This window comes from Atractosteus spatula, chromosome 10 (genome assembly GCF_055471065.1).
Source record: "Atractosteus spatula isolate fAtrSpa1 chromosome 10, fAtrSpa1.hap1, whole genome shotgun sequence".
Lineage (NCBI taxonomy): Eukaryota > Metazoa > Chordata > Actinopteri > Semionotiformes > Lepisosteidae > Atractosteus > Atractosteus spatula.
In genome coordinates, this window is record NC_142715.1 from 11,350,907 (window position 1) to 11,359,246 (window position 8,340).

General features: G+C 39.0%; 3 non-coding genes across 3 annotated transcripts; all 3 read left to right on the forward strand.

Annotated features, from left to right (window-relative positions):
- The first annotated feature begins 742 nt into the window (after positions 1 to 742).
- trnal-uag (transfer RNA leucine (anticodon UAG)) lies at positions 743 to 824 on the forward strand. The gene has a single exon. It is a non-coding gene; the product is annotated as a tRNA-Leu (tRNA).
- A 3,885-nt stretch (positions 825 to 4,709) lies between these two features.
- On the forward strand, positions 4,710 to 4,781 carry trnaw-cca (transfer RNA tryptophan (anticodon CCA)). The gene has a single exon. It is a non-coding gene; the product is annotated as a tRNA-Trp (tRNA).
- Positions 4,782 to 6,329: 1,548 nt separating this feature from the next.
- trnan-guu (transfer RNA asparagine (anticodon GUU)) lies at positions 6,330 to 6,403 on the forward strand. Its single transcript has one exon. It is a non-coding gene; the product is annotated as a tRNA-Asn (tRNA).
- The last annotated feature ends 1,937 nt before the right edge of the window (positions 6,404 to 8,340 follow it).

Consider the following 8,340-nt stretch of genomic DNA (forward strand, 5'->3'; position numbering starts at 1 on the left):
TTGTGGACATAATTCAATACCACCGGCAAAGTCCAATGCCGGCAACGTCTGAGAAAATAATGTTCACTCATGGAATTTGGTCTTTGAATGGCTGGCGAGAAAATTCATTTATACTCCTGTTGCACCCTCAGCTGAAACATGTTAAAATAACAACGCAGATTTGTTGGAGAACCTGACAAGAATTATTGGGTTAGCACTGTATGTTATTTGGTATCTTTACTTTATTTTATTTATATATTTTTAATATAAATGTTAACATGCATGCTGTATAATCTATTGTCATTTTAAAATATGTTAGCTGTGGATGCGAGGGGGGCTATTATACCTTGTGAAACACGCAAGGAACTGTAAAAAAGGCTGGTATTTGAATAAGATTGGCGATCGCAAGAAAACCACAATTTATGTGGTATTATCATCAATATCCTTCAAAATCGACGTTCAAATGAGGGATTTGAAGAAACTATGAAAAAAGCAACAGTAGTAGCAGAGGATTTTGATTTTTGCTCTTCAAGTCAGTAGATCGCCATAGAGTTGCACCCCTACAAATAGCACAAAGGATGAATCCCACCATCTTCATTATTGCTATGTTTGTGCCGGTGAAAGTAGCGTTTGTGCTATTGAAAGCATCTCGGAAGATGAAGGTGCAGTCACTTCCACATGTCATGATATCATTAGATCCGACGACAAGAGCTGAAGCCCCCCAGTCCAAGCCAGCAATGTGAGGAAGAGGGGTATGGAGGAAGGTAGTGTGGCCGAGCAGTCTAAGGTGCTGGATTTAGGCTCCAGTTTCTCTGGGGGTGTGGGTTCAAGTCCCACTGCTGCCAAATGTTAGTATTTTAAGACCTGCAATACGATCAGTAAAAGCGCTTTTTGTTAGGCTGCGGGAAGTGTTTAGAGACAGACTTTCTAAAAGACAGGCTGTCAGCTTAACATCAAGGCAGAAAAAATATTTTGTTTTCTCAACAGAAATTCTCTTTGGCACGTTCAGCTTTATGTAGGGAACAACATCTGCCGAGATCACTTTTGAGGCAGTGCACATGATAGTGTTCCGGCAAGTACATTTAATATTGGCTGTGGTGGTGAGCTGCTTTTGTCTGTGAAACTTTTAATTCTTCACGCCGAATCGTTGGCAGGGGTAAAGCTTATTAAATCTTTGAACATAGCGCTCCATCAGAAATACTTTGTTCGTGATCAAAAGAGATCAGAGGATTAACTTCATGAATTCACATAGCATACCTTACAGGAAAGATTTAAAAGGGGAATTGATTGTGCTTCCTGATGTTGTTCCTGTGGTTTCTTTGGATACAAAGGTGAATGTTCTTTGACGTTCTGCTAGAGTATCCACTGGGTTGGCTTTATCAATTAGCTCGGATAGGTCATCAGTGCTCCGTCTCCGGAAAATAATCAGCACTGTCGTTTTTTCCTGTGCTGTCTTTTAAAACATATAAGATCACGAGTTTACAGATTTCTCAAAATAACAACTATACATTTTAACCCAGCGGTTAGCATTCCTTCAATCCAATAGTTTTACTCTGGGTAAAAAGCAGCGCAATATACAGAGAGATGATATTCAAATATTTCAACGTTCTTATTGGATTACCTGTATGGAGATATCGCTCAGAATTCCTAATATGATTTTGAGTTCAGTTTTGCTTTACTACTTTCAGAGTCTTTTATTGACATTGCTGAAGCAGAGAAGTGACATAATCACAAATGCGACCTACCTGTGCTGCTGTTTCTGGTTAATAATGATTATTGCAAGGAAAAAAAAAACAGCTCCTTGCATTAAGAGCAAGAGCAACCAACACGCTCTCTTGTTGAGTTGGTTTTTTTCCGTGGTACTCTTCCTCAGATGCAAAGTTATTTGGCGAGCAAGGACCTCTGAGAAGGAGCCTGAATCCGTCAAGAACTCTGAAATTCTAATATCACATTACCGTCTTGTGTAGCTCAGTGGTAGAGTGCATGCTTTTCATGTATGAAATCCCTGGCATCTTGAGATATCTTATATTGTTGTGCTCACATCGCAATCTTCTGTTGAGTGAGAACTCTTTGCTCGTGTTCATAGAGAGCCAGGTTTACACAATTAAATTCAGTCACACACAAAGTGCTACAGTGTTGCTCTGCTGTTTTAAATGTACCTCCAAAGCATTTCGTTCTGTTAACTACCAAATGATTTGAACTAATTTTACGTCATATTCAGGAAATCCAGAGAAGGTCATCAGACTTTTAGTGGCTGTTGAAGAAAACACCTGTTGAATCTCACCGGGATTTCTTGAGAGATCATTCAGCGAGCGAGTCCTCCCTCTGGACTCCAAACATTTTGGGTTAAACTGTTATCCACATACTCTAACGAAGAGAAATGTTAGTGTCTTCCGGTGTGTGAGCCCATTTCTAAAAAAAAAGTTATATAAATTGAATTGTTCTACTTTTTAGGCTTGCATAGTCTTATTAATATTTCAGTTAAATCTTTTTTTCTGTAGTAACATCAGTTGATATTAATATTAGTCCTGATTTATAATTTTTTGTCATGGTTGATCTTAAGTAATTTTGTAATTAGTTTCAGTTTTGAAAAATGGTGCAGAGAAGCTACCAAAACTGGTAATGTTCATATAATGTGTAATGCAATAGCAGCATTTTGGGTTGAAAACAAAAAGTATATCTTGGTATGAATCCTAACACTTCATAGGCAGCGTTCTAGGACTTCTCGCTTCAGATAAAGTTGTCAATACATCATAGATTTCTACTCAATCAATATCAGCAGTGTTATCGCTACCGAACGCTAAATATAGATCCTGGCAATACTTCGTGAGATCTTCGTAAGAAAATCCAAAATACTACGGAAGGAATCAAATTTATATGTTTCTTTGGATCGAGAATATGATCATTATGAGATTCAAAACATGCCTGTCTTTTCTTTTCTCGAGGACAAATGGATTATTGAGGTGTAAAGATGGGTTCAAAACCAAAATCACCTGCTATGGCTGCTGTTTCTTCAAATCCTTCAACTGATCATCGACATAGAGAAATAATATTATACAAATTGTGGTTTTCTGTTAATTGCCAATTTGACTGTAATTACATCTTCGTTTACAGATGTCTTGCATGTATCACAAGGTATAATAGTCGCCGTGCGTCCTCAGTTAAAATGTACGACAAAAGTACAACATTTATGGTTACATCCATATTAAAATGAAGGTAAATATACCAAGATATTAAAATACAATTGTACAGTCCTAACTTAATAATGCCTGTGAAGTTTTCCAACAAATCCGAACTGTAATTTTGAAATATTATAGCTGAGAATGAAAAGAGAGTACAAAGATCAAATTCAATGAGTGAAAATGCACCAGTAGTTCTCTAAACTCAGTTTCTTCCCTGAAATGACTTGCTTGTGAAGCACCAAGCAGCCTTGAACGGATCGCAGAAATCAAATATACAGTACAGATGGATTCAGAGTGTGCTTTCCAACTTTTGTGCAACATTTTCCTTTGATAGGGCGGAGTTGTCTTCACAATCTGGGTTAAATAAAAAGGAGTGACGTCAGTGTTAAACAGCTTTCCTTCTTGGGGAACAACGGTTGTGTTCCATATTTCTAATTATTTTGGTTTCAAGATCGCAATTTAGTGTGAAACATAAAAGCCAGCTGGATAAGCTTTATTAATTTCCCTCACGGGATCAATAAAGTATCTACAGTATCTATAAATCTCTTACACGTCATTTACAATGGCCTTTCAACTAACAGCCCGTGCAGGGATCAAACCCTAGCTGTCGGTACAGTACGAGTTGCGTAAGGCTCTGTAACGCGCAGATGAGAAACTAACCTCTGCTTCTTCATTATATACACAGTGAGCTATATATGCAATATATATGCCTAAAGAACTGGACAATCAACTGAAGGACCTCAACTGGATGGCCGTACACAAGAGACTGGCCACCAGAGAGGTCCTCTACAGACACTCGCTTACCAGGAACCCGCATTGCCCCCGGGACACGTGTTTCATCGAGGAGACTCAGAAGCACGTGTTCTGGATCTGCCCCTTCGCCAAGGCGGTGTGAGGCAGAATGGACAACACCATGCAACTCCTGGGGACGGGTGCGGTGCTCAGTTACCAGTACATTCTGCTGGGGCTGGCACCTACCGGATTGGACAAGGGGACGCAGTTCCTGATGTGGCCGCTGCTGTCCCTCACTAAAAAAGGCCTGTGGGACTCCGTAAAATTTCCAGAGATTCATTTATTTTTAAAGGAAAATCACCAACAGCGGCCGAGATCTACTGGAGTTTTTTCATTCTATACTGCGATTTCTGAAGGGTACCCTGTGAAAATACAAGTTTTGACGAGAAGGGATGGACATATAATATCAAAAGGCTTGGGGAATTGAACTTTAAGGTGAAGACTGCAGGTTTAGTAGCAGCAGAACCTGATCAGTATCAGTTGACTCCGATATACTTTGAAAATGAACTTGGGGATTTAGAGACAGACGTGCTACCGTTGCACCATGGGGTACTTAATTTAAAAAAAATAGGAAAAAAATCAGTGTTCCTGGATCTGTAATTGAGAACAACATCTGCACAAGAGCTGCGCAGGAAGAATAAAATGTGGTCTGGGATGAAGAGACTCTCTTCGGAAGAGCGGCGCTCTTCACAGGAGATTTTTTTTTTGTGAAGCTGATTTGTGTCCTTTGGGGAATTCAAAGGCGCTGATTGTTGTGACCTCGTGGCGCAACGGTAGCGCGTCTGACTCCAGATCAGAAGGCTGCGTGTTCAAATCACGTCGAGGTCAGCTGTTAATTTTTCAGGTTCTGCTGGTCCTGAACACGGAATTCACACCATGCAGTTGAGTTCTATCTGTACACCACATAGATAATCTAAACAAAATAGAGCAGTACAGGACACGCAGTGTGGAGCTCACACAGGCTTACAGTCTCCAGCATTGGAGTGGAGGGGAAAAAAAGAACTTTGTTTTTTTTTTGAAGAGAAAAGGCACAGTTCACATCTGCTTAACATCACGTCCAACTTTAGAGACAGCTACATCAGAAAATGGAATCCCGGAAGTTTCAGATAACTTTTTTTAGTACAGGTTCAAGCAAACCTGAAAGTTAATGAGTTTCCGGACACTTTTGTTTTATTAAAAAGTGTCTGAAGCCTGAAAATGTAATTTGGAAAAAAAACCCGCTATTGGACATTAGCAGGTGCTTTTTGTAACGATTTGCTACTTCATGCTGGAAAACAAAGGAAACAGACCCAACGTTTGCTTTCAGGTGCGGTTCATCACATAATATACATGTATTACTGAGGAGTTTGAATAAAATTTACACGAGCCAGGTAGAAGTCGAACCTACAATCTTATGATCCGAAATCAGACGCGTTGTTTATTAAACCGCTGGCATTTTACATGACCTGAATTCCCCCATAGTGTGCTCAGCGCCGCTACTAGTAACGCACCGCTCCGTCTAAAATTTCAAAGTGAGAAACATGTGTTTTCTGATTTTTTATGAGTTTTAAAATATAACCTCTTTAAATCAGACAAGGGGTTTATATTTCGCATTGAAATTCCGATTGATTGAGAATTCAAAGAAAGACTGTTTTCTTCCACAGCACCGTATAATTATCACATCCAACAGACTCTCCAACCTCGGTGGGTGAGCAATTGCTCCGATTAATTAGGTCACGTATCATGTTAAATCACTTCTTCTCAACACAACATTTCCTGGTGCACGTTTTCTCTATGAAAAAAATACATTTTTTCCTTGCACGATTTCTCGTTTTTTATCAAAGCGTACAGAAATAAAAAAGAAGAAATAGTGTCGCAAAAGAACTCTGTCGCCCTTGGGAGATGTCAAACGCATTGGACATGAAAAATGCCAGATAAAAGCCAGTTCTCTTCGTTTCTCAGTGTCGGGGCTGCTATGTAAAAGAGGCAATTTGCTCTGAGCGCAGGTTCAGCGCTTACTGAACGCAGATGTCTTAGAGCGGTGTGTCCAAGTGGCTGTAAAAGGTGACGGCTGTCCTGTCACCGTAGCTTAGTTGGTTAAAGCGCTTCTCTGTTAAACAAAAGAACCGAGATTCAAATCCCAGCCGTGTCTTTCTTCCTATCTTGTAGTACAGAACGTACCATTTTGGGCACTCACAAAGGGCTTGATTTCGTTAAATGCATGTGTTCATCTCCTTTCTGGAAAACTTGTTTTTGATGAAATTCACACAGCTTGCGAAAAATGAAATTCAATTCTTGGTTATCAGTGCAGAAGAAATATTACCGGTTGGCAAAATAAACGGTAAGAGATTTTTTTTAACCAAAAACGTGTGATTCGAGAAAAGAACCCGGCAGTCAGTCTCTGTGGCGCAATCGGTTAGCGCGTTCGGCTGTTAACCGAAAGGTTGGTGGTTCGAATCCACCCAGGGACGGGGCTCTTTTGCGATGTAAACGTTGTCTTCAGTCGATTGGATTTCTCAGCGAAACCATAACCATTTTAATATTTGCAGGAACTGCGAGTGTTTAACACGTGTCAGGGTAACCGGGAAATGTCCAATAATGCCCAACATCGCAACTCCCCAGAAAACCATATTCACCCAAGAAAAATTATCGTCGAATCGTCATTTATACTCCAGTTGAATCCTCTGCTGAAATATTTTAAAAATACAATGCAGGTTTGTTTGAGAACTTGACAAGCATTGTTACGACAGCACTGTGCAGTTGGATTTTGATATTTTGACATATTTACCTTAATTTTAAACATAAATACTATACAGTCTATTGTAATTTTAAAATATGTTAGCTGAGGATGCAAAGGGGTGAAAGGGAAAGGTCAGAGGGTATAGTAACAACAAGGTTAGGATTGGTGGAGGTGGTAGGGGTGTTGATGGTTTTTCTCTGTAGAGGATGATTGAGTTTTTTATCCTTCTCTGAAGTGAGAAATTGGAAGAGTTAGGAGTTGAGGGATCTGATGAGGTTAATTATAAAAGGAAGTTGATGTGGAGCTGTAAGCCGTAAAACTTCCTAACGTCTTTGGTTGTCATCAAAGATAAACTGCAGTAAGTAAAGATAAAGAAAATTATCTTTGCTTACTGCCCTGTCTTTCTCACACCTGAAGAAGGCTCCACGGCCAACACGTTATGTTTCCTTTCTTCTCTTTTCAGCATGGAATAATCCTTTAATTTTTCCTTTGCAGCCTACGCATGCTGACGCAGCTACTCACCTGATATTTAACATTCCTATAATCACAACTATGAATGTCCACTGTGGGTATTTTTCCATTATTATTTATTTTGGCATTGAAGCATATTTGATGTAATACCGAAGTGTCATAATCACTGAAAAACATATTTTATCATTTAGAAAGAATTAAAAAAATATAAATCACTTTGAATTGCATTTAGCCTGTTCTGATCTAGGTTTTCTATATACTTTAACATGCCATGTTCAGAATGTCACAACGCAGAAATGCAACAGTGAAGTGTCGTAATTACAAATGTTCGTGATGAGTGATTTTGTCTCTCTTACCTTAGTGTCGGAATACTAAGATGTTTTGGTAACGAGGAAGGAGGGAAAAAGTAAATCAGCAGAAGGGGTGCTATTTTGTTGACTATAAATCCTCACATGCCATGTTCAGAGGGTCATATTTTAAAAAATGGTACAGTAAATTTTCTTATACTTCATGATTTTCATAATTTGTTACATTGTGTCTCAGACCTTTTGTCAGAATTCTGAGATTTTTTTTTCTAAACTGGGGCCATCGCAATACAACAGAAAGAGCAATTAGCTTTTCCCAATGAATTCTCTCATGCCATGTTCAGAGGGTCATATTTTAAAAATGGTACAGCAACATTTCCTGAAGTTCAGGATTTTGACAGTCTGTTACATTGTGTCTCACACCTCAGTGGCAGAATTGTGAGACGATTTTATAATCAGGAGGGAGGGTCATAGCAATAAGCAGAAAGTGTCATCACCCTTTGCTCATCCTCAGTTAACCATATATTGTCATATGCCATGTTCTAAATGTCCAATTGAAAACTGCTATAATAACATTTCTTGCAAAATGCAAGATTTTGCGACTTTGAGAATTCACGTTTTGCCTTTGTCTTATTTACTTGTTGTCTAACATGCCAGTTTGTGTTATTGTGAGTTTTGAAAATTGGTTTTCGATTTTCTGAAATGTGTTTCATACAAAAATGCAATTTGGATAATCATTACTTACATATTCCCCTTTACTGAGGATATGTGCAGTAATCCACTCGGATTAGTATTTTTAAAAATGACTATAGAGAGCCATCTACAGGCGAAAGGCGGCATAACATCACAGCAGCAGCATTTAAGGTGGAACAAAAAACGCGAATAAGAAGCT